The sequence below is a fragment of the Artemia sp. Qi Xiang Cuo genome, chromosome 18, assembly GCF_049724085.1.
Source record: "Artemia sp. Qi Xiang Cuo chromosome 18, ASM4972408v1, whole genome shotgun sequence".
Lineage (NCBI taxonomy): Eukaryota > Metazoa > Arthropoda > Branchiopoda > Anostraca > Artemiidae > Artemia > Artemia sp. Qi Xiang Cuo.
Window position 1 is genome coordinate 7,582,911 of NC_142811.1, and position 25,856 is coordinate 7,608,766.

The 25,856-nt window shown below is 35.5% G+C and overlaps 1 long non-coding RNA gene across 3 annotated transcripts; it reads right to left on the minus strand.

Annotated features, from left to right (window-relative positions):
- Nucleotides 1-669: 669 nt before the first annotated feature.
- Nucleotides 670-25,638, minus strand: LOC148941159 (uncharacterized). Of its 3 annotated transcripts, XR_016143274.1 has the most exons (5): nt 25,513-25,612; nt 22,934-23,059; nt 18,369-18,592; nt 3,535-5,369; nt 670-3,497 (listed from the first exon to the last, which is right to left on the minus strand). It is a non-coding gene; the product is annotated as an uncharacterized LOC148941159 (long non-coding RNA). The 3 variants fall into 3 exon arrangements; XR_016143273.1 differs by having other exon boundaries at nt 671-5,369; nt 25,552-25,638; XR_016143272.1 differs by having other exon boundaries at nt 671-5,369.
- Between the last annotated feature and the right edge of the window lie 218 nt (nt 25,639-25,856).

Genomic DNA, 25,856 nt, shown 5'->3' on the forward strand with positions numbered 1-25,856 from the left:
ATACTGCAGCCCTTAAGGGGTATCGAAGAAATACTGAGGAAGTTGTACAAGATCACACTGGTCCTTATCGGATCAATATTTTAGCCAGCCAGGACGATCGAAGAAATACTGAGGAAGTTGGATCACATTGGTCCTTAACGGATTAATATTTTAGCCAACCAGAACGATGGAAGAAATACTAAGGAATTTCGAAAAGGTCTTATTAGTCCTTATCGGACTAATATTTTAGCCAACCAGGACGACATAGTATGCCCGCAACTTTGTCCATTATCTTTTGAGCTACATCCAAATCAGCCTCTGTAAGGGCTATATTATCAGCATAGTCGGTAATCACCAGATATTTCCCAGTTGTAACTCCTTCAAGGCTGTTAGCTACTTTCTCCACTATTCAATCAATTACGCAACTGAAAAGGATAGGGAAAAGGATGGTGTCTTGCTTGGCACCCCAACTCCACAGTGAAGTTTTCAGGAAGAAGCCCGTACCCTCATTTGCGTAAACTCATAAAATGCTTTTAAAAGCTTCCAAAGCTTGAGGATTCCATCCTCTTCAAGGATGCACCAGAGGGCTTCTAGCTCGATTGAATCGAATACAGTTATTAGGTCTGCTTAAGCTATCTTAAGACTGCTTGTTGATTCCTTAAGACAACTACGGAAAGCTACAGCTTCTTGAGCTGTTTGAACAGAAAGCTACAGCTTCTTGAGCTGTTTGAAGAGAAAGCTACAGATTCTTAAGCTGTTTGGTGACCTGTTTGGAGAGAAAGCTACAGCTTCTTGAGCTGTTTGGCGCTACATGTTTTTAAATTATCTTTATCTGTTTTCATGTTTAGCTTTTTACTTATTTATTATTTTTTTAATTGGGCAGGTGCCACTACTCAAAACTCCATAACCACGAATGGAGGTCATTTCTCAAAAGATTAAGCTCTCGATTTTTCCTGATAATTTGATAATTAAATAGTTGTGTAATTTTCTACTTAAACAATTCCAATAATCAGATTTCATTTCACTGTCCTTGGCACTTTAAGGCTAAAGTTTAATTACTGCTTTACTAAAAACGAGATTTTTGAAAATTAAAATACCAACAGACACACAGGTTTAATTGAAATACTTAACAGCATCATTGATTTGCCTTTTTTTTTTTTACAACAAACAAACAATTTTAAAAATATAAACGAAGAAATTAACTATCACTTTATAAATCAATGAAAGCTAGGATAGATGGCGTACCACACCGGTCTGTTCAACCTTTAAGCAGAATCAGCTTCTTCTGCTTTTTAGTCTCTGATTGGATAAGAAATTATGGTGCTGACTTTTAGACAGCAATTCGCGAACCTCATTATCATCTATGTATTGGTCTTTAAACAACAGAAAACCCTGCAATAATTTAAATTAAATTAACTAATCAAATGAATTAAATAGTTACAATAAATAAAATATGCATTAAATATTAAAAAAAACACTAAACAAATTAAACTGGTTAATCTAAATAATAAACCTAGCAATAAACTAAAAATATAGAAATTAACTTAATTTTATCATTTTAACGACGATTATTTTCGTAATGTTCCGTAGTAATAAGTTAAGCATCAAATATTAATAATAAACAAAATATTGAATAAATTAAACTGATTAATTTAAAAAACGTAATAAGAAACATAGAAATAATTTCTACATAATATAGAAATTAACTTAATTTTATCATCTTTAATGACCATTGTTTTCGTAATGTTTTGTTCCTTTTAAATCGATTCCTTCCACGTGTGAAGGAAAATCCACTGATTAAACAAAACTTCACTTTATGCAATTTTCAGCTTTCAATACAGTGTTACCCCCCCCTCCCATAAGAGAAATGCTTTTGTAAAATACCTTCCGAAAAAAAATCCTGGATACGGCCCTGTCAGTCATTTCAACATTGCGTAAAAAGTTGTTAGTAGGGCCTGAGGCGTACTTTCTGATCCAAGTACATCTGGACACTGACAATGTACGCTGTTGATAAAAACTGCCACTACGCAATCCACAGAAACACAGTAGTCAAGTTACCTACAAGATTTGACACCCTGTCCTGAGTACTTCAGCTTCATAAGACGCTGCACCTCCATTTTCAATGGTCTCCTAGGATATCCGATCTCTGAAAACCAACCAGTTGATTCCTTAAAAGTGAATTCACTAGACACAATTCTAGGAAAAAGACCTAGGCAAATGGTTGCCTAGTGGTGGATTAGCCCTTCTATTTTCAGCAGCCTGGCGCCATGGACTTTTTTATAATAAAAAAAATAGATAAAAATGTACGCTGTTGACAAAAAGCGTACACTAATAAGGGGAAGGTAAAATGAAGATAATCCGCGAATCATTAAAACATTTGCTAGATTTTGAACATGAAAGGGAAAAAAATTACTGAGAGGGGGTTACATGGGAATAAAAATGAATTAAAAAAACCTTTGAAAAACTACCAGTAAATAATTTTCTTTTTATTTTAATTTTACGAGTTTGTCCTATTTATTTAATGAGCCAGCCAAACCCTATAGGAGGGAGCAAACATCAGAATACATTTCAAGCTGGTGCAGACGTTGTTACTAAGCTCTGACGTATTCAAGAACAGAAAATACTGAGAAACACGGTACATTGGAATCCCCTACTCAGCTTCATAACACGCTGCATCTCCGTTTGGAGTGACTTCCCAAGAGTTGTTATCCCTGAAAATACATCTGTTGACTCCTTTTAAAGAAAACCAAACTGACACAATTCTCGAAAGAAATCCTAGGCAATGGTTGACTAGCGGCCTATTCGACTCAGAGTTTTAGTGGCCAGGTGCCATGAATATTCTTCATAAAAAAGTAGGCGAGAATTTAGACCCTGATCTTGTTTATCGTAAAGGGGAGGGTGGTATGAAATGAGGCCACAAAGTATTGTTCACTTAATGGAGACAACTTACGAAAGAATACCAATAAATGTTTGCTTTTGAATTTGTTTTGTATTTATTGTATTTCGTGAATCTATCATATTTATTTCATAACCCTGCCCTACACAATAGTAGAGTGTAAATGATATCAGTCATTTCAAACTGGTGAAAGTCTAACTTTTAGCTGCATCCTAAGTTATGAAGTTTAGTTTCAGTCTGAGTAGACAACAATTCCCCCTGTTAGGTCTTTTGAGGAGGGGGTGAGAGGAGGAATAAACAAAGGCGACTTTGGACCTTATCTAGCACCAATCAAGAAATGACGATCAAATTTGCCAATATAAAAAAAACCTTACGACTTATTTAGACCTTTTTTGAAGAAACCCTAATAACCATGAGACAGAGAGAAGGAGGAGCTACTGGAGTTAGTTACTATACCCCACTAAAAAGTCAGATGGATATGAGTCTTTCAGGCTTCAGTGTTATCTGATTCCCTTTAAGACAATTGTAGGGGAGGGGAGATATTCACTTACTGCATCATAGGAAGTTGACTCAGTAACCCTTCTATTTCATTAAATATTAATTTTGATATAATCACTACAACCTCTTTTTGCCACCACCTCAGTTTTAGGAAGTACAACCTCTTTTTGCCACCACCTCAGTTTTAGGAAGTACAACCTCTTTTTGCCAGCAGCTCGGTTTAAGAAAGCACTTCAGCATTCAACTGTAAAATAGTCTCGTCAGATCTGAACCATTAAAGTTATGAGTTTCCACAAAGCCACCACAAAGTCTATTTCTAGTAGTATTTTTTCTATAATTTTTACTTTTTTTTGTAGATTTCTTTTAATTTCCAAAAAACTGAAAACTAATCCCATTTGTAGAATCATTGCTTTGTAATTGAACTAATTTTTAGTTTATTTTCAAAAAGAATTTGACTCACCTAACTCCCAAGGGCATAGGTACAGTATTTTATTGGGGGGGGGGGGCAGGAGGGCAAGAAAGGGTGCTATTCAAGCGGTAGTGAAGAAAAGTAACTATTTAGCAAACACGCTATTTGATAAATTTAAAAACATTACGCAATACATTATAAACAATAAACATACATTAAACAATCACAAATATAAATGCTGGTGCTTGGATTTTACTATGGTTGTCAGCAATTAGCTGCTGCAGACGACAGTAGTATAGTATAAACAAGTTTTCGGGTGGGCGAAGGTGAATCTCGTGCACACTCGGCTTTTTCAACCAGATTCACCACTAATGCTACAGTACATATCCCCCTCCGATTCCCCCGACCCCCACACCCAGCGCAGGATGCTCAATCTCATAATTGAACCAGGCTCTATTCTAATAGCCCTGGGTATCATAAAATCCATATGCTTGTAATTTTGAATGGATTTTTACTCTGTAAGATTTAATTTGTTACACTAAACTTATAATATACATGATTCATTGAAATATTATTTAGGATTATTTATTAAATTGATTTGTTTGTGGGTTCGCCGATTTAGATTAATAAATAGCATTGGCCTCAGCGGACAACATAAAGCTGAAACAAAAATCATAGGCAGCGCAATAGCACTGTCTAAGTAAAGATACAGAATAAGTCAAAATATTACCACAGATTGTGTGACATCTGTGGTAATACTGTCACAGATGTGCGACCGTATTTCAAACTTGAAAGTATTCAAAAAACAGAGTTAGAATTATTAACTTATCTGTTGGGCATTGTTTGACAAAGAATATTCAGAAAATCTGAGCAATTCTTGGCATCCTTGCGGCAGAAACCTTAAATTAATTAAAAATTGCTAGGGATGCCAATTGGAAGGGAAAATGAACTCCTACAGCTTGAAAATTACATTCCCCTTTGTATCTTTGTATAAAAGAACAAATTCTAAAAATATTACACAAGTTTTTCTTGCCTAAATCAGGGTAAGGAGGGGGGGGGGGTATACACTTCCAGAGGGGCGTTAAACGGGGTATACATTTCCGGAGGGGCGTTAAACTGACTATCGTTTTTATGTCCATAATTCCCTTCAAAAGCAAAACTCGGTCTCTTAATGCAGCATGATAAAACTGATAACAATAGAAAAAGAGAATGGGTTGGTACCACTTATACATGTGTAAAACCATAATAAATTATAGTTTTTTTTCCATATTATTGGGGGAGGGGCAACTATCCCCCTTGCAAACCCTCAGCAGCTCCACTGCATAAACCCATTTCTAAATGGTGCTTTTTTACTTTTTATTTCTTCCGTGAGCTATGCAGTCATATCCCACATTTTCGTCCAGCCAATTCAAGATACCAAGCCAAAATGTTTGCCATCCCATCTTCTAAGCCTGGCAAGCCAAGTAGCAACAAACTTTTGCTGGAGGACGTGGCCGTGGCCTATAAGAGTTATCCAGCTCCACTTTTGATTCAAGAATGAACTTGCCAAGTACCTTTTCAGACTGAAACCAAAAGGAAGCATGGGATCTGAAATAAAATATTCAATTTATTTCAGAGCCACATTATTTTATATTCATTTTGCAATATCCAGATTAAATTATTGTGTTTCATGAATCTTTGTTTCATGAACAAAATTATTTTGTTTCATGAGTCCCTTTTAAATTTTATACAATTCAAATTAGTGATCATGAAATACTCTAAAGTAAGACGATGAAACTCATTCAATTTATGAAAACAAAACAAAAACAATAAAATGATGAATAAAAATAATTAGATACAAATTTATCCATCCCAATCAGTTTTATCCAAGTTATGTGTAACAGATAGGTGCGTTATTATGTGAATTTTATTTCACGAAATGGGCATATCACTACACCAGTGGCAGTTCTGTCCTCTCTTGCGCCAGGGGCAAAATCTTGATTAGAACTCCCTCTCCTATATCCTACAAATTTTCAGGCCAGATTTTAATAAAATTTTCATTTATTAACAAAATAATTTTTAATTTATTAATTAGTTAATAATTTATTTGAATTATTTTATAATTATTATCAATTATTTAATTGCTATTATTTAATTATTTTTTTATTTATTTTAATTTTATCAATTGGTTTGCAATTTATTAATTAATTATTTTCAATTATCATCTGCAACCTCTACTTTATCTCAATAAAAATGTAATTTCAAAATTACAAAATGATTATCACGATTAGATCATTTATTTAAAATTTTGCATCCCCTAAAATTTCTGCACCCAGAACAAGTGTCCCCTCTGTCCCACCCCTAAAATCACCTCTGCACTATAATTGGCCCCCTACACCAGAGGTAAAGCTGGAGGGACACAATCCATGCTGCCCAACCTGCTGGGGCACCAAATTATACAAATCATTTAAGTAGATGCATTAACACCCAAATTTTACCGTTGAATAACGGCCAAAATTTGTAAAGGTCAATATAATTTAAAAGATGGATATATCACACCTTTTTAAATTGTTGTTGGTTTGTATTTTGAGAAATTTGGCGTTTGATTTGGCTCTTCCTATTAGTTTTCTATTTTAGAGAAATTCACTATTGTTACTATAAAACTAATCCTGTCAAAAGTAGTCTATTTTAAACCTGTTTTTGTCTATTTTCTTATATAGGGTAAAATCGGTGTTTTAGAGTTGCCCTGTAGCTACAAGACCAGTTGAGCATTTTTTTAAGTCAATCATTTTCTCAGCTTTTAAGGAAAATTTTAATGATCAATGTAAATTTATCCATATATATATATTTCCATATATTATATATTATATATTATCCATATATAAATTTATCCATATATGATCAATGTAAATTTATCCATATATATATTTTCCATATATTATATATTATCCATATATAAATTTATCCATATATGATCAATGTAAATTTAAAGATGGACATGTTACACATAAACAACAAGTATAACAATAGGGAAAGTTTTTATACAAGACACTGGAATGCAACTTTAAATGAATATTTCGACCCTATATCCAAGGGCTGAGGTTTAAACGAACATAAAAGAACTCACATTAAAATACAATCTTTAAAACTAAAATATTTTCAAAACAGTCCTAGCATCATTACTTCAGGGAAGTTCAACCAGGACTGGTACATCAAGGAAGTGAAAAAAAAGACAATTCATTCAAATGGTATAAAAACATTTACAAACAAGCTCTTACAGCTAATCTTGCCCTTTTGGCAGCCAGCCTAGAAGGTCTATTCGTAACAGGTAGAGTAGTATTGTTTACTGTTTTTTTTAATATAATTAGTTAAATCATATTTAACTAAATTTCTATTTAAGGCATCAAGTGAATATTCCCTTTTTAAAGAAATATTACTATTTATTTGTCAAAATCAGAGTCATACAATTATCAATATGTGTGATTAAGGGCCAAAGTGGGATCCTTTGGGCTCTACCCTGTCCAATCTCCTCCCCCGACCGCAACTCCACGCATATAAACATGTTTCGTCTCTTTTGACTCATGATCAATCACGCGCTCTGTAAAAGGCCAAAGAGCAAAAAGAGGTAAGGTAAAAAGTTGGCATAACAAAACAAATTCCCGTCTATGGAAATAATTATCACTATTGCTAATTATCTACAAATATAATACATAACTATATAATATATAGTTATCGCCGAAATACGAATTATCACTAAAAGAAATTTGAATAATTCAGAGTAGAAGAGTCTATCTGAATTATTTGAATTTCTCTATCTGAATTATTTTCTAATTCATCATTTAAATTATTTAATTATTGTTAATTATTTGATTACTGTGATTTAATTAGTTTTTAATTTATTTTATTTTTATTACTTTTTTTTGTTATTAATTAATTAATCATTTTCATTTATTCAGTATATTATTAATTACTATAGAAGAACTCAGATTGAAAAATAAGGACAATAATGGCAAAGCAAACTCTTATTTCAATAAAAAATTATTCTCAGCACAGACATTAAACTTAGAAAATCACAAAAAATAAACAATAACTAAAATTAATCTTCAAACAACCAGATGCTTTGAAATATTTTGAATGACCCAGATCTCATTTTTCGCCAAAGCTTTCATCAAAACAGCCTAGTCTTAGCTGAGTAGTTAGCGCGTTAGACTTGAAAACCTTTGGCCATGATGACAGGATTTGAGCCCTGATGTTGCTGCCTTAGAATGGGTGTCACTGGCGTGAATCTGTAAGCTCAGCCAGAGGCGACCCAGCTCTAAATACGTACAAGGAGAAATGCAGGGAAGGTAAACAAGAACGGTGTGCGAAAGCTCAGGATGACTGGCCCTCAACCACCCATTGCACTTCCTGGATGAACGGCCCTGAAATGGAGATCAGCACCCCGGTAGGGACTATAAAGTCCAATGTCGTATTTTTTACCTTTCAACAAAAAGATATTAAATTCACTTTATTTTGAGAATTGTGAATAAGCATGTGAAATAATATCCTGAGACTAAGTTTGCTATGCCAAAACTCCGCCTGCCAAAGTGCCTTGGGTATCAGGTAGCCAGTCCCATGCCTGGAAAAGGAGGAGGGTTTGGCTGTGGGCCTGCAACTCACACCCAGGACCTTGAGGACATTCATTGGGGGCAATTGAAATACCAACTGAAACATCAAGATTGAGCCTCGGATTGAACCCCTTAATGATGACAGCACCAGCGCGCCCAAGGACGGGGTTTATAAAAGCGAATAATAACTTGAAATTTGGTTTTTGGAATGTACGAACGATGTCTCAACCATCCAAAAGAGAGCATGTACAAAAAGTGGTGACAGAATACCACCTAGACAAATTACCATTGTCAGAAGTGCGGTGGACTGGCTCAGGAATAAAAAAAGCTTGATGCTGACCATACCATCACATATAGCGGGTCATCAGACAAACTTGAGGCTGAAGCTGCCGTGATGATGCCAAACCAGACGCACAAGTCACTCCAAAAATAAAGTCCCATATCACTGAGAATATTAACTGCAAGGTTTTTGGGAACACATGCTAAACTGTCAGTCGTTGTATGCTACGCCCCTACAGATGAAGTCACTGGTGAAAAAAAGACAAGTTATATAGATCACTTGAAGCCGCAGCCAAGGATATATCAAGACATGACGTTGTTTGCTTTCTTGGAGACTTTAACTCTAAATTAGGAAAAGACCAATCCTTCAACCCACAAGTTCTTGGCCAACAAGGTCTGGTTCAAAAAAATGAAAATGGGGATCTTCTAATTAATTTTACCCAAATAAATGACCTTGTAGTTGGTGGTTCTCGGTTTCCTCACAGAGACACACACAAGTACTCTTGGACATCGCCAGATGGAATGACCAAAAATCAGTTTGATCACGGCCTTATAAGCAGAAAATGGCGATCAAGTCTACAAGATGTTCGGGCCTATAGAGGATCTGACGGATCAGATCATAACCTTATGATAGCCAAGCTCTGTCAAAAATTAAAGAAGATATACAACAAAAGGACAGTCCGAAAACCTATTTTTGACTCAGAGAAACCAAAGGACAAGACATTAAAACAGGCTTTTACAATGGAGCTATACAATAGATTTGAAGCTCTATCCATACCAGAGGAAGCTGAATACAAAATAGTATGGGAAGCCACGAAGGAGTGCTACCACGAAATAGCTAAATCAACCCTGGGCTTCCGTAGGAAACCTAAAGACCAATAACCGTCCAAGCAAACTTGGCAACTAATGGAAGAAAGAAAAAAGATGAAAATTTCTGTCCTCCAGCAACAAGTTCCTCACCGTCTTGTTTTCAATAAGGAACAGTACTGAGCTGTTGAATGAGCTGTCACGAAAAGTGCCCGTACAGATAAGCGAAACCTTCTAGAGGATACAACAATATAGGCTGATGACGCAGCAAAAAGAGGAGACCGGAAAACTGTTTATAGAACCACCACTGCTTTCACAGGGAAACGTCCGACAAATAGAGACGGCCCATGTCAGAGATCAGTCGGGGGTGTTGGTGGCAGAACAGAGTGAAGTCAATTAACTATGGGCTAATCATTTCGAAAGTTTACTAAATAGACCCGCCCCAAAAGAACCATCTGGCATTCCAGAGGGTCCCATCTTCTCCCTAAATATCAGCACGGGTCCACCTTGTTCCAGTGAGATACAAGAAGCAGCAAAGAAAATGAAAAATGGAAAATATCCGGAACTGGACCGCATATCTGCAGAGATGATATAGGCATCAATATTCTCATGTATCTCCCTTTGATCTTTACTCTTCACTCGGATTGGACAACGGCCAAAGTACCATCAGACTGGAAGCACAGCACACTCATCAGGATATTAAAATAAGGAGACACTATTAAACCGGGCAATTGGTGGGGTATAAGTTTAATTTCAATACCTTGGAAGATCCTCTTACATATTATCCGACAGAGGATACGAACACAACTTGATCATCATCTCCGAGACAAACAGTATGGATTCAGGCCAAATGACTCATGTGCGGGCCTTGTATTCACGCTTAGACTTCTTACCGAAGAAAGCAGGGAGATGCGTGCGAAGATTTATATGATCTTTGTGGATTTCGAGAAAGCCTTCGACACCGTAGATCGTGAAAGGCTATGGAAGATTGTCATCCGCTATGGGGTACCTGAAAAAATATTGACGATTATTACCGCCATACATGAGGATAGTGAATGTTGCGTCAAGACACCAGAGGGCCAAACTCGTTTTTTCCGGATTTTGTCAGAAGTAAAACAGGGGTGTGTTCTATCACCATTACTTTTTGTAATAATGGTTGATTACATCCTACGGAACACAGGGACAGAAGGCATCAGATTGAGCCCCGAAGTCCATGTCAATGATATTGACTTCGCAGACGACTTAACAGTGCTTGAGTCAAGCAAAAAGCAGCTTCAAGAATTACTTGACGAAGTCACGGTAAAGGCAAACCATTTTGGCCTACGTGTGAATGCTGAGAAAACCAAATGCATGGTGACTAGTGACTCTCCTCTGTCCATTAAATGTGGCGACCAAAATATTGAGCAAGTTGTCCAGTTCAAATATCTGGGAAATATCATTGAGAGCACCGGCTCGATAGTGAAAGAAACACTCACCAGAATAGGACAGGCAAATGGTGCTTTAAACAAATTACGTCAAGTATGGAGATCTCAGAGATTTTCTCTGCGCCTAAAGCTACACCTTTTAAACAGCAATGTTATGCCAATGCTACTATACGCAGTAGAAACATGGCACCTGAATAAAGAACAAGAGAGAGAAGTCCTGGCTTTTGAAAACTCGTATCTTCGTAGAATATTATACATCCATTTGTCACATAAGGTGCCAAACCAGTTAATCGTGAAATGACGCGCCCGCCTCCAATGGCCGAAGTTATTAGAGTCAAAAGGACGATACATTCGGCGCGCTTTTGGTACATCAATGACCATAGAGTTTGTAAAGCTAAATTACACTGGCAACCGTCAAAAATTCATAGTAAGGAACGATACGGACAGACATTGCATTAGACCTGTCAAAAAGATCTACGAGTCATGCACACCTCCGTTTAACCGATATCGGAGGATATCATTGCAGCGGCAAATACGAGTGAAGATTGGCGGCTCCTCTTTGATAGCCTGGGTGCCTCAGGAGGCTCAGGCTGATCTAAGGTATCTACGGATAAGTTAAGTTTGCTATGTGCAAATGAATCTTAGTGTTTATTATTAAAAAAAACAAGTTTTTTCAACTGAAAGTAAGGAGCAACATAAAAATTTAAAACTGACAGAAATTATTACGTATATGAAGGGGTCAAAAAAGCGTCCTATGTTATAGTTAAACGGCCCTTGTGTTTCAGGAGTCATTCATAAAGAATTGGGAAAAAATTCGAACTTTAGTGTAAAGAGAGGTGTTGATGAGGGGGGAACCCCCTTCATATACATAATAATTTCTGTTCGTTTTAAGTTTTAATATTTTTCCTTACTTTCAGTTGAAAAAACTTGTTTTTTTAATTTAATTTCTGATCGTTTTTTAAATAATGCCAGGAAATCTGGCCCCACCTCACGGAGAAACCCCCTTCCCACAGAAACATCTTCTAGACAATTTTATCCCGGTGAAAATTTACCCTAGACAATTACTCTTAACCACTCCGCGCGTAAAATTGAGACAGAAAAGAGAAAGCAAGACATATAAAAAAACTGTTGAAGAATTCTAGCAAATTCCCCCAGTGTATAATTTCCCCTGACAAGCTCACTCTTTGGATGGAAAATCCCCCCGTGGAAAATTCGCAGCAGAAAATTTGCCACCTCCCCCCGCCCACCCAAAAAAAAATTATGGATACATCCCAATAACAAATACTGTGCGCAAAAAATGGGCAAATTTATAACTTAAAGACCTTTCCCTTGGGGCTGTGGAGGGTTAAGTTATGCCTAAAGGCAAATTTATTGGGTCTTTCAACTATGATGAAAAAAATGGCTATCTGAAAATTTTGATCAGACGATTTTGGGAAAAAAGGGGCGGGGGAGGGGGCCTAGTTGCCCTCAAATTTTTTGGTCACTTAAAAAGGACACTAGAACTTTTAATTTCTGTTCGAGTGAGCACTCTCTCGATATTCTAGGATCACTTGGTCGATATGATCACCCCTGAAAAAAAAACGCATCTGTGATCTTTCTTCTGGCAAAAAATACAAAATTCCACCTTTTTGCTGATATAAGCTTGAAACCTCTACAACAGGGTTCTCTGATAGGCTGAATTTGATGGTGTGAGTTTTATTAAGGTCACTTGACTTTTAGGGGCTATTTCCTCTTTTTTCGAAAATCAGGAAAGTTTTCTCAGGCTAGTATCATTTGATGGGTAAAACTAAACTGAATGAAATTGGTATATTTGAAATCAGTATAAAAAGGCAATTTTTGATATATCTATTGGTATCAAAGTTCGGTTTTTTAGAGTTTCAATTACTATTGAGCGGGATCGCTCCTTACTTACAGTTCGTTGCCACGAACTGTTTGATATTTTTAAATATTTATTCCATAAAGAGATACAATGGCAAAGCTACAACATGCCATTGGCTGTAAAACCTTGTATTTGTCCAAGAAAACCACAAGCTTTCTATAACAAACCATATAAGTTATATAAAAGACTTAACTAAATAATAATAAACTGATAAAAATAATTCGAAAGTAATAATAAAGCTAAAAAAAGGAGAAAAAACACAAATAGAAAGGCTTCTAGATAAAGAAGGCTAAAAAAAAAAAAAAAAAAAAAAAAAAAAAAAAAAAAAAAAAAAGACTTCGTATTTCGGAGTGAAAACAAAAACAGAATAACATCGAAAAAGGTATACAAACAATGATACACGTAAAACATGAAAAAAAATAAAGCACTGTCATTTTATCAAAATTGTCAAAAAACAGAAATAAATCAATGACAAATTTAAAAAAATGTGGGGAGAAGGGCCATCCCGTACAAGGGATGGGATTTTTAATCATGGATGTTGTTTGTTCTATCTGTTACTGTTTAAGGTTAGCGCTGGATACTAGGTTGTTTTTATTTCACCATTTATGCCAATTATCCATGGTGACTGTTGTAATATTAAGTTATTAACTGAAATAAGTCCTTAAAGTACCAAGAACCATGACAATGAAAACTGATTTTTTGAGTTGGTTACCTAGAAACTTATCGGATCCTATACACTCTGTGAGATTAGAGAAAACCACTTTTTAAATTTCTAATGGAAACAACCTGTTTGAAAACTGTAATTAATCAGCAAAATAAGCTAATTGCACGTGGTGTCAAATAGCTTAAGAAAGCCTTAGCCTTTCCTTTGAAGCATGTAGTTGTATTTGAGACATAACAGATTGCTAATGTTTGAAGTTTAATTACAACACGTGCAGTTAAATTTAACAAGTTATTTTTTCATATTTTTTTGCAGTTCTATGAAGGCAAACATGGTGCATCGGTAAAAATTTCATAATTTTAAAATAAGCAAAAGAAAAATATTAGGAAATTGTAATTTCCAAAATGAATTCCAGATCTGTCGGAAAAGCAAAAACAGATGTTTATTTATTAGTTTCTTGGTACTTAGTCTTTTGTTTTAGCATGACTAACGGACTCCCTCTTTTCTTAAATGGTCCGAACGTATTTGAGAACTGGTCATGGACGTCCTGACCAGGACGAACTTAAAAAGGCTTTGGAGTCAATGTTAGCAGAGAGACTAACCTTTGGCAAAGCTGCTGAAGAATTTGGATTAAGAAAAACAACAGTATTTGATGCTGTAAAGCGTACACAGAAACGTCTTTATGGAATAGAAAGTGAAGGGGTTAAAACAGTCCGTGCACAAGCACCAGCAGTCTCTGAGGCGATTGGGAATCCTCTCCGAACAGTATTTATGAAAAAAAAGAGAAAGAGCTCAGCACCTACCTTCAGAAATGTAGCTTAATGAAGTACGGTCTGACACCAAAGGCTGTTCGAAAGTTGGCTTATGAATGGGCATTGACACTGTCTACTGCAGTCCCCAACATTGGAATAAAGATGAGATGGCTGGCTTAGACTGGTTCAAAAACTCTATGAGGCAAAACTCTAAGCTATGAACACGGACGCCAGAAAACACCAGCCAAACAAGGGCGACTGGATTTAATTCTGCAGTGGTCAAGTAGTTATTTGTGAACTTGAATTCGCTTCATTTTTTTTTATCAATTTGAACCAACTAGAATTTGGAACTGTGATGAAACTGGTCTTTCTACAGTTGTTTAAGCCCCACGTGATGTTGCCAAGAAAGGAACAAAACAGGTTCAACAAACTGTGTCAGCTGAAGGAGGTGAGAATGGCATCTTGCTATGATTCGTAAGTGCAAGTTTACAGATCATTCCTCCAGTGTATGTCTTTCCTCGTGTTAAGGCCCCTGAAAGGATGTTTCGAAGCGCCCCCCCCCCCTGGATGTGTTGGTTTTGCCCATCGAAATGGTTGGATGGCAGCAGACAATTTTTACTTATTTATTCACCATTTTCAGAGGCAAGTCAATACAACTTTAGAAAATCCTGTCCTATTGCTGCTGGACAATCATAAAAGCAATGTTTCAATTAAATCCATCAATTCTTGCAAGGAAAAGGGGATCCACCTTCTCACATTTCCACCCCATTGTTTGCATCACTTCCAACCACAGGACGTGTTAATTTATAGTCCCAAGCTCTCAAAGAGTCTTACGACTGGTTACGAGTGGTTTCAGCAAAATCCTGGTCAAAGAATATCTATGCATGAAGCTGCACAACTGTCGAAAGTACTATTTATTCAAAAGATAAGTCCTCAGAACATAACTGCAGGGTCTGTTAAGACAGGCATATGGTCATTTCATCCAGACTATATTTTCTGAGTCTGATTTCCTTCCAGCATATGTGACTGACAGAGCTGAACCACAAGGGGAACCACAGACTAGAATACCATCATACAAGGAAGTACCTACAATTCAGTCACCTGAAACGGTGAGACCTTACCCAAAATCTACTGTTGTACGTCAGTTGGGGGGTGCTAGAAAACATGGCAGGACCAGAATCTTTACAGATACTCCCGACAAGAATGACCTTATAGCAGAAACCCAAAGGAAAGTTTTGAAGACGCCAAAGCTCCCATCCAATAAAAAGAAAGCAAAGACACCACATAAACAAGAAGAGAGGACTAGTAGCGAGGGGGAAGAGGAGTTTCCATGGGAAGTTGAGGATTCTAATGAGTCATTTAACAATGATAGTGAGCTACAAGATGAACTAATCGAATACAGTTCTAGAGATTTTGTCTCGGTAAAGTTCTCCGTTGGAAAAAAGGGAAAATCTGCTATTATTTATGTAGGAGAAATTGAACAGATTGAAAATGAATGGCCCGTAGTGAATTTTCTGCGCAGAAGTGGTGAAAAATTTATTTTTCCAAAGCAAGTTGATATAGCTGAGGTAGATTTGACTGATATTGAATTCAAAATCCCAGTCCTTAACTTCACAGGCAGGGGCGTCCCCAGCCCTGCCCCCAAATTTTTTGGGATTCATTAATATTTTCGACGGAGGCAAAAATTTGGTAGAAATTTTACAAAATTGGCAGAAATTTAGCAAAATTCTTGATTTCTACAGAAAATCCGGCATAAATCAGGTAACGACTCGGTAAAATTTACGAAGATCGGCCCCCAATAAAATGAGTCTCGGGACGCCTCTGCTGATAGGTGGAATGAAAAGATTAGTGAAAGGCCTGGTATTTGGATGTGATCTTTCCATCTACAATGTCAAGTGAATGAGGCGTTTGTATGCATTGTATTTAGTTGAATTCTGTTTTTTTTATTGTACTTTAAACATTGTTGCTTGAATAAATAGCTTAACTATATTACCTATTCGGATTGGCCCCTACACCTGTCCGCTTTGACCCCATGATGGAGCTATTCCAGATACATCAGAGCCTACTGATATTTGTGAGACACATTTCATCTTGTTTCCAAAAAATGCCATACACTCATGCTAAAATGACAAGTGTTTATTCTACCCTGTGACTAAAAGCCGAGTATACTGGTTCAAAAATGAGGCTTTGGGGGTAGAAATGGCAAAAATCGTTTGGAATATACCTATACGGAGGAACAATCAGCAAATTAATTAGATTTTTCGTTAATTAATTCTGTAATACAAGGTACGATTTTTTTCCAGACCTTGAAGTCAAGAAGCAAATGGGGGACAAGATAGGAACAAGCTGAGAGACAGCCTGGGGTGGGTGAGGTCTGGGTTGGAAGTGTCAACACTCCCAACCAAGGGAGTGTTGCCAAACTGTACAAGGGTTAGATATTTCATTTTTCGAAAAAGAGAGGCACAGCTTAACTCTGCTTAACCTAGCCTTTTTTTTTTAGATGAACGGAGTATAGAACCTTACCTTCTTTGAAGGTAAAGGCTCTTTTTTAGATAGATCTTTTGTTAATTAATTATGTAATATAAGGTACAATTTTTTTTTTCGAAGTCAAGCCGCAAAACAGGCTGAGAGACGTTCCGGGGTGATCGAGGGTTTGGTAATGCATTTTTCGAAAAAGAGAGCCACAGCTTAAGCCTGCTCCAATCAAGGGTATCTAACCCAGCTGTTTTTTAGAAGAACAGAGTATGGAACTTTTCCTCCTTTGAAAACTATTCGCAAGGTTCTTTTTTGGATAGATTCATTTTTATCCAACAATTCCTGTGAAATGGCAGTTCAGTTTCTGTTCTGTCTTTGTAGGGTAGACTTCGAAAGGTTAGCTTTTCGTTTATTTTCTTTGTCTTCTTTTTTGTTTAGCACTGAGGAAGACTTGGCGGAGGTCCTTGTCGAAATATTTGCTTAAATTTTTTCTTCTTCATGGTTCGCCACTGGCTGACAAAATCCTCGTTTGTTCACCCTTTTTGATTTTATTTTTCATTTTGTTAGTTTATTTCCTCTCTGAGTTTCATTTATCATGTATAGCCAGTGTGGTCTAAGAATGTATTTAAACATAGGATAAACATAGGGCTACTCATTAAAACATAGGGTTACTCATTAAATTTAGGGTTAGGCATAGGGCTACTCATTAAAACATAGGGTTACTCATTAAATTTAGGGTTAAACATAGGGCTACTCATTAAAACATAGGGTTACTCATTATATTAGGGTTACTCATTAAATTAGGGTTTCTCATTAAATTTAGGGTGAAACATAGGATAAACATAGGGCTACTCATTAAAACATAGGGTTACTCATTAAATTAGGGTTACTCATTAAATTTAGGGTTAAACATAGGATAAGCATAGGGCTACTTATTAAAACATAGGGTTACTCATTAAATTAGGGTTACTCATTAAATTTAGGGTGAAACATGGGATAAACATAGGGTTACTCATTAAAACATCGGGTTAATCATTAAATTTTGGGTTAAAAATTGGATAAACATAGGGCTACTAATTAAATTTCTAGAGCAGGTTTTAACGACTCTTGGTCATCAAAGAATTTCCATCTGTCAGGAAATTCCATAGCAAGAAGGGAATTTATTAGAGAATTCCCTTAAGGATGGGTATAGTAGCAATAAAACTAGCTATGATTTCAATAAACAATTTGTATGAAGAAGCATGTTAATGTTGTAGCCAGGGGTCTAATGGGTGTAGGAATCCATTCCTAAATGGGTGTAGGAAATATTATCATGTCTGATTATATTTCTTACAATTGGCAAATTCTTATGCTAGTGTCTTGTAAAAATCTTCAGAGATAAGCTAGTCCAATGTTTTATACTGAATTGCTTCCTAAAGTTAGCAAAAATAGCATTCTTTGACATTCCCACAAAAAAAAGAAAAAAAGCCCCCCCCCCAAAAAAAAAAAAATCTGAAAAATTTTCTTTTTTTTATGTTAATTAAATAAAACTAAACAACTTCTGACTTCCAAAATTTCTGTGAATTTACACCACAAACTGAAGACTAGCTTGTAACAATCAGATTTATTTCCTAAAAAAAATATCTAGAAATAAGTTTACTAAGCTGTTACAGTATTTAAAATCCCTACTGCCCAGAGTTTTCTGTTTTATATAAGTTTTATACCATGAGATTTCTTGACCTACCTGTTTTAACAGTTTTCATGAAACCTCGGAATCCTCTGCATACCTCTTGTAAATGTGCTTTGATATCTTTCTCTCACATATGACTGCAATTGACTGCAATTCCTCTATGAGCAAAGATAAATCTTATTTAGCTTTTTCTCTTATCTCTGCTTTTTCTTGCCCTTCTCCTGCTTTTGTTTTTATATAAAACTTGAATAAACCTTGAATAACTATGCCTTTTTTACCTAAAAGAAAAGAATTGAATTCATGTGGATCTATGTACAACAAACTGTCAATAATTCTTTAATTTTACTGTTATTTCCAGATTTTTTTTTATACAATTTCATCTTTTTGTCCTTATCTAAGATTATTTTTGGAACCTTTGGAAGATTCATTAGCAACATTAGCCAGAGATAAATTAGTCAATAAAAATGTCAAATGCTTGGGAATTTTTTTCCGGTCAAGATAGATAAAAAAAAAAATACCGGCTGATGAGGTGACTCAGTCATTTCCAGGACTTTCTATATAATTTTCAAAATTATTTTGTTCCAATTATTTTGGATTGTTCAAACTATCTAAAAATCATTTTGTCCCTGATGAAGTTAGAAGGAACGTTTTTGCACTATACAATCCAGAGGAACTAATAATTTATGCATGGTACAGTAGTGAGATAAATCAAAAGATCCTATGTGCTGCCAGGCTGACAAAATCGTATTTTATGGTATGCAATATTTTTGTGGTAGCATAAGGTATTAAGTTGGAATTTTCAAGCAACATTGAGAGGGGGTGGGAAAATGGACAGACATTGAATTATGACTTGGGGAAAGAGTTGAGATAAATCAAAGGACACCATGTGGATTCTGGCAATCAAATTACAATATCTACAGTTTCTTGGGAACAGAAATGGGCTTTTGAAATCACACTTGAAAGTTCTAGTGACTCAGTATTCAAAGTCATTCTTAGGTTCAAAAAAGTTTGAGGGAAGCCAGTAACCCTCCATGCTCTTTTTGGCTATCCATCAGTGCATCCAATCAAAATTTGAGAATGCCATTTTATTCAGAACAGTCAAAGGGTTCAATAAATATTCATTTAGAAAACGCATGACCCCTAGCCCCCCGGGTAAGAAATGTAAATTACACTACTTACCATAGAGTAGTGTATACACAGTGGTTCTCAGACTTATTTAGACACAGTACCCCTTTCACCCACAAAACATTTTAGGTACCCCTTCTTAGCTACCAGTACTAAGTAAACTATAGCTAAATATAAATAAAATTGCCAGTCCTAGAGTTAAAGGGTTGTTTTAATTTTTTTTTGTTAGCTGACCATGCTCCCTCTAAAAATTGTGCATACCCCCAAGGGGTACACAAACCACAGTTTGAGAACCACTGCTATAGAGGATTTACTTTGGTAATGGCTTTGGGGTTTGGTTCAAACACTGAAGATTAAACCTCAAGTTTTAACTTAGCAGAGTGGAGAGAGGTAAATCAGAAGACATCATGTCTATCCAGGTCATGAAAATGGCACATTTGCAATATCTTGAAAATAGCTTGGAGTTTGAAGTTAACACTCAAAGGTTTTTAATAGAGATCAATTGATGGCAATTTTTAATGGATCAATTGATCAACTGAGATCAATTGATGGCAAGAGATCAATTGATGGCAATTTTTAATGGATCAATTGATCAACTGAGATCAATTGATGGCAAGAGATCAATTGATGGCAAGAGAGCAATTTTTAATGGATCACCTTAAATGCATTAAACAAACAAGCAGTCACAACAAAATTCAATACAATAAGATTGTCATAATAAGATGGCAGACTAATATTTGTCTACATTCAAAATTGTATCAGAAAGGAGTCACAATGGCTTCAGTCCTTTAGAACACCAAAAATTATACAGATTTTCCCAACTTGAATAACATTGCTCCTCCCTATCTAGCCAAATTTATAATTTTTGAGCATAAAACTTAAAAAAAATTTACAAACATTCTCATTATTAACTAATAAAAAGAAGCAAAAATTAACTAAATAAGACTTTTTCCAAAAGAAGTTTTAAAAAGAAATTATTTAGCAATACTAAAACAAAGACAAACAGAAGTAAAGTTAAATAGTAACTCAAAACAAACAAAAATTACTATCAATGAGTAAGTAAAACCCAAAACAAGCAAAAATTTAGATGAATAATTAAGTCAAACTTTAAAAAAAGTTGAAATTAAAATGAACAGGAGTGCCACATAAGCCTTCATAAGATGACACATAAGACCAGAGTTTCATTTGTACCATACTTAACTGAAATTATCAATAACACAATGATACCTCAAGACTAACTTAAGTTTACATATGAGAATGGTGCAACCTCTCCCCTTCCCTCCCTCTCAAAACCTCTAAATGGCTTGGAATTCATTTCGAATTTAAACAGTGTGGTTTTATTTGTTGAAATATCAAAAAGAACAACAATCAAAAAAAAAGAAAAAAAAAAAAAGAAAAGAAAGGAAATCATTGTAATAACCAAGAATACTCAAGAGGACTAACAAAAGTAGACTCATTAGTTAATATATAACAATATTCATTCATGGAAGTCTATGGTATTTTTTATATATGAATATATATATAAAAAAATGTTAAAATATACTTAATTTTCAGTAATGCACAAAATACGCTTTGGCCTTTGGAGGGCTGAAAACAGAATACATTTTAAATGTCTTTACTTTTTTTACTTTAATAAATAAAGAAGTATTAAGACTTTAAGGAATAAACATCAGATGTATATTAAACTGACAATCTATGGTTAGGAAAGAAATCCATGGTTGACAATCCATCGTCCAGGAGCACAGGAAAGGCAATGGGAGACCACAGAATCAAATGGGTAGGAAAAAGTCTCCCGGACTTGGATTATGCTGATGGTTTAAGCATCCTAGATGAAAGTGTGAGCAAAATGAATGACGTTTTAGAGGTTTTGGGAGTTCAGGGTGCTAGAATTGGTTTGAAAATTAATGTTAAGAAGACTAAGTCACTGAGGCTAGGAATAAGTGAAGATGAAAAGGTGACGTTGGGTAATAAAAAGATTGATCAAGTGGGCAGCTTCACTTACCTTGGTAGTATTATTAGTAAAGACGGTGGGAGCAGTGAAGATGTTAAAAGTAGAATAGCCAAGGCCCAGGGTGTTCTTTCACAGTTGAAAAAAAAGTCTGGAAGAATAGGAAGCTAAGTCTGCAAGCCAAGATCAGATTATTGGAACCTACAGTGATGACAGTGGTCAAATATGGCTCTGAAGCATGGATGCTCTAAAAAGCAGATGAAGATTTGCTAGATGTTTTCCAGAGAAATTGCTTAAGGATTGTTCTGGGTACCCAACTGACTGACCGTATTTCAAATAATAGGCTATACGAAAAATGTGGTTCATTACTGCTCTCTAGGGCTATAATGAAGGAAAGGTTGAGGTAGTCAGGGCATGTTGTGTGGACGAAGGATGAAAGATTGCCGAAGATTGTTCTTTTTGGCTAACCATCTAGGGCTAAACGGAAAGCAGGTCGTCCTCGTCTGGGGTGGGAGGACGTCACAAAGAAAGATTTAAAGGAACTGGGAACTTCGTGGGCGGGTGTAAAAAGGGAGGCTTTGAATAGATTGGGGTGGAGGAGGAGCATGCGTAGCTGTGTTGGCCTAAGGCGGCTTGGTGCTGTGGTGAGTTGTTAGTAGTAGTAATCCATGGTTATTTGGTTTAATTAAAGTAAAGTGCAAATTATGTTCTGGTCTTGAGGAGACATGTGGGTTGTCATCCCCACTCATGTTAATTTCTGCTTGTTTTGAGTTTAACTTGGTTATCTATTGTAATTTCTGGTTGTTTTGGGTTTCATTTATTTATTAATGGTGATTTGTGGTAGTTTTACACTTGGAAGAAAAGAAAAACAAACTCAAAGAATTTGAAAATGCTTTCATCTGTAAAAACTCAAACAATTTAGAATTTGTTGGTTCCCAAAGCCAACTATCCTTTCAAAGGAAAGTTATATCTTCTTAAACTGTTTGGTGCCATATATTTTTAGCTTAATTTTGATGATCTTTTACCTGGATTTATTCTTCTTCTTTGTTTTTAATTTGGCACCTGCTACTGCCAAAAAATGCAGAAGTTCATATGGAAGTCTTTTCAACAAAATGGATTTGTGCTTTTTTCTAAGCTTTTAAGATACTTTTGGTTTGTAAATTCCTCTTTTTCCCTTTCCTCAGCACTTCTCAACAAAACTTAAAAAAAAACTAAACTCAAGTAAAATTATTAAATTTGGAAAACCTTACTTTCTGGGGAGAGGGCATTTTTTGTGGGGTAAACACCTAGATCCCTTATAAGAATGGGAACTACCACTGGTGTGAGTAAAAAAAAACTATCAATGCCATCTAGTGCTTGGTGACACTTTTTTTGGTGTAATGCTAACTAACAACAATGGGAAATATGAAAAGCCTGTTATCTTGCAAAAACAAAAAGCAGAAAGTTGTGCAACTTCTCCATCAGTGACTTGAAGGGAAGTTTCCTGTAAGGTAGTTGCTAGAGGCCTAATAAATTAATTTTGTCCACTAATTATTACTTCTCTTACATGTGGGACTGTTGTTTTGTCATACCAGAACTTCAGATTGGAGTCAATAAAATTGTGAATCAAAGGTCTTTCTTCTTTTTCTTCTTTCTGCAGCAAAGTAGCAACGACTGGATAGACACCAGGAGCCTATAGGAGATGTGAGAACTGTCATCAAAATAGACAAGTATGAGTGTCATATAAAAATATAATAGAAGGAAGTCTCCCAGTCAGTTTTGGATATTTGAAGGAATCAAGAGGGACAGCAAAAAGGATCATCTTTCCTCTGGTAGAAGGTTGTGAGATTATGACCCATATTAAAACTTAGGAGGAACAGAAACAAAGTCCTATAATAAATTGTACTGAAAAGGACTAGAAATTACTGTGAAAGAATAAAAAAAAACTAAACAAAAACTTACAGGAAATTACAATGAATTACAATACCAGACATAAAGATAACAGATACTGATATAAAAAAATAAATAAATCCAAAAAAGTAGAAATTAAATGAATATTCAAGCCTAATTTAAACAAACATAAATTATTACAAAAAAGAGTTTTGTTGCTGTCTCCCTCTCCCCCTAACCACAAACGTTCTAAGGTCAACTTCATAACTTTCAGTTTACTGAAAATCCAATATATTTTCAACTTTTATTTTGAATTATAACATTGAAAATTAATATTAAATAATAATTTTGAACTGCTGAGATTTTTAGAATGTAATATCATTATATGCTAAACATTCAGTTTATTTCATTTATTCTTTCTAGTCATCTTGATTATTGTAGTGATTTTAGTTAATTATTTGAAAAATTAACGCACACAGTTCAAAATACATAGGGTTTTCAGTAAAACATGAATGACACAATAGACTTTAGAAGGTTTATGGTTAGGGGGCAGGGGAGGGGGGTTTAGGCCAAACTCTTGTTGTAGTAGTTTCTTTTTTTAATCACATTTGGCTTAAGTATTCATTTAAATTTCTATTTGTTTTAGGGATTTATTTGCTCATCTGTTATTTTTAGGATTTTAATTCCAGTTCCTTTTGGGTTTTGCAGAGTAAAATAGACATAATTTTTGAGAGGTTTCAGGCTCTTTTTAAACATTCCTGGAAATTTGTTTTTGAAATAACATTTTACTATTAAGATTAATGGAAACAATAATTCCTAAATCAGCTAAAAATGACATTTTTATTTGACTAGGCAGTTTTTATGATGCAAATATTTTGAAACTCTTGGGTACTATGGGCTGTTTTGAGCCCTTGTAGCCCTGTTGAGAGCACTGAATTTTGAAAGACATTAAAAAAGTCTTGTTTTGTATCCATAAATAACTATGGGGATTACTAAACTGTTGAATAGGTGCATTTTGTGTTTGTTGGCTAGGTGGTTGCTTTTCCAGAGGTTGGCTAGTCTTCAGAAGCTAGAGCTAGCAAGTGCAAGTTGACATTTCCATCAGAGCTATGGCAATTATCTGAGGAGAGTAGGCTACCAAGGTACAGGAAGTGGTCAACCATTTCAACCTGTCTCCTGCCTATGATGATAATGGGCAGGTTGTCTAGTTTATGTCTACCATGACTTTGGTCTTGCTGGTATTGATCTCTATCCTAAATGGCTTTGTGGTATTGTAGAGTTTATCAGCTTGTACCTGCAGTTCTTGTGTAGAGTTGGCTAGCTCAACAATATCAGCAATTAACATATGGTAATTAGTACCAGTAACTTTAGCTTGGTTTTAAACTATAAAAGTTCCCCTAAATTGTAGTCAACCAATCCTAACTGATATAGTACTAACTATCAGCCAATCCTAAATACCTAAGGCTATTGACATTATATACAAGACTAGGAGCCTAATCCCCATGTTTTATGATAGCCTAGATAAATTATGATATATTTATTTGTCCAAGATTGGGTTAGCCTAGGTACTGTCTGGGTACTAGGGGTATTACCCCAAGTGTTTTTTCCTATAGAAGTAAGGTAAAAAAGGGTAAAAATATAGCACTGGATTTTACAATCACTACTGGTGGTGCTGATCTTCATTTCATTGCCCTTCAGTCAGAAAGTGCAATGGGGGGGGGGGGGCAGCCATCATATACACATCTTTTCTGTTATATAGACTGTCATAAAATAAAATTGCAGGCTGTTGGAGCATCAGTAAAATTCTACCAAATCATATTATTGAGTTAGTAATAAAGTGAATACACCATTCGATGCATTTTTTTATGCTGATTACAAATATAATAATCATTTATATTGGAAATGAATTTCAGCCCCCCCCCCCCTATATACATCTAACCCAACCAAACCTAACCCACAATTGGCATATATAGGGGGGGGGGGCTGAAATTCATTTCCGGTAGAAATGATGATTATATTCGTAATCAGCATAATAAAGGCATCGAATGGTGTGTTCACTTTAGTCTTAACTCAATAGTATGATTTGGTAGAACTTTACCGGAGCATCATTAGACTATCCAAGTTCTGATTTTTTTTTGTAGCCTAGGCCTAGTGGATTTGTGTGACATTGTATTTCAGTTGATTTTTGTGGTGTTTTATACAATAATGACGTTAATTTCTACCTAGCATGGGAGAATAAATGACAATTATAATCACCTCATTACCCTCAAGGCATTTTATTTTCTTACAGGTTACCTGGGAAATACAGACTTTTATGACCAGCTCAAGTTTTGTCGGTAGTCACAGTAGTGCTTAGTGCTTCCACTTTGTTCTCAGTGTTTCCACTTATCTCTTCAAACAATCTGTAGAATCTTGACAATTTTCGGGAGAAAATCGGGAGATGGCTCTCAGGATTCGGGAGAAAATCGTGAGACGGATCTCAGGATTTGGTAGAATTTCCAGTTTTTTGTATTGAGTTTTTGGAGGTGTTCGAGCGACTTGAGTATAAAGTACCACATTCTAAATTTGGAGTGCAGATTTACTGGAGCCAGCTGCAATTC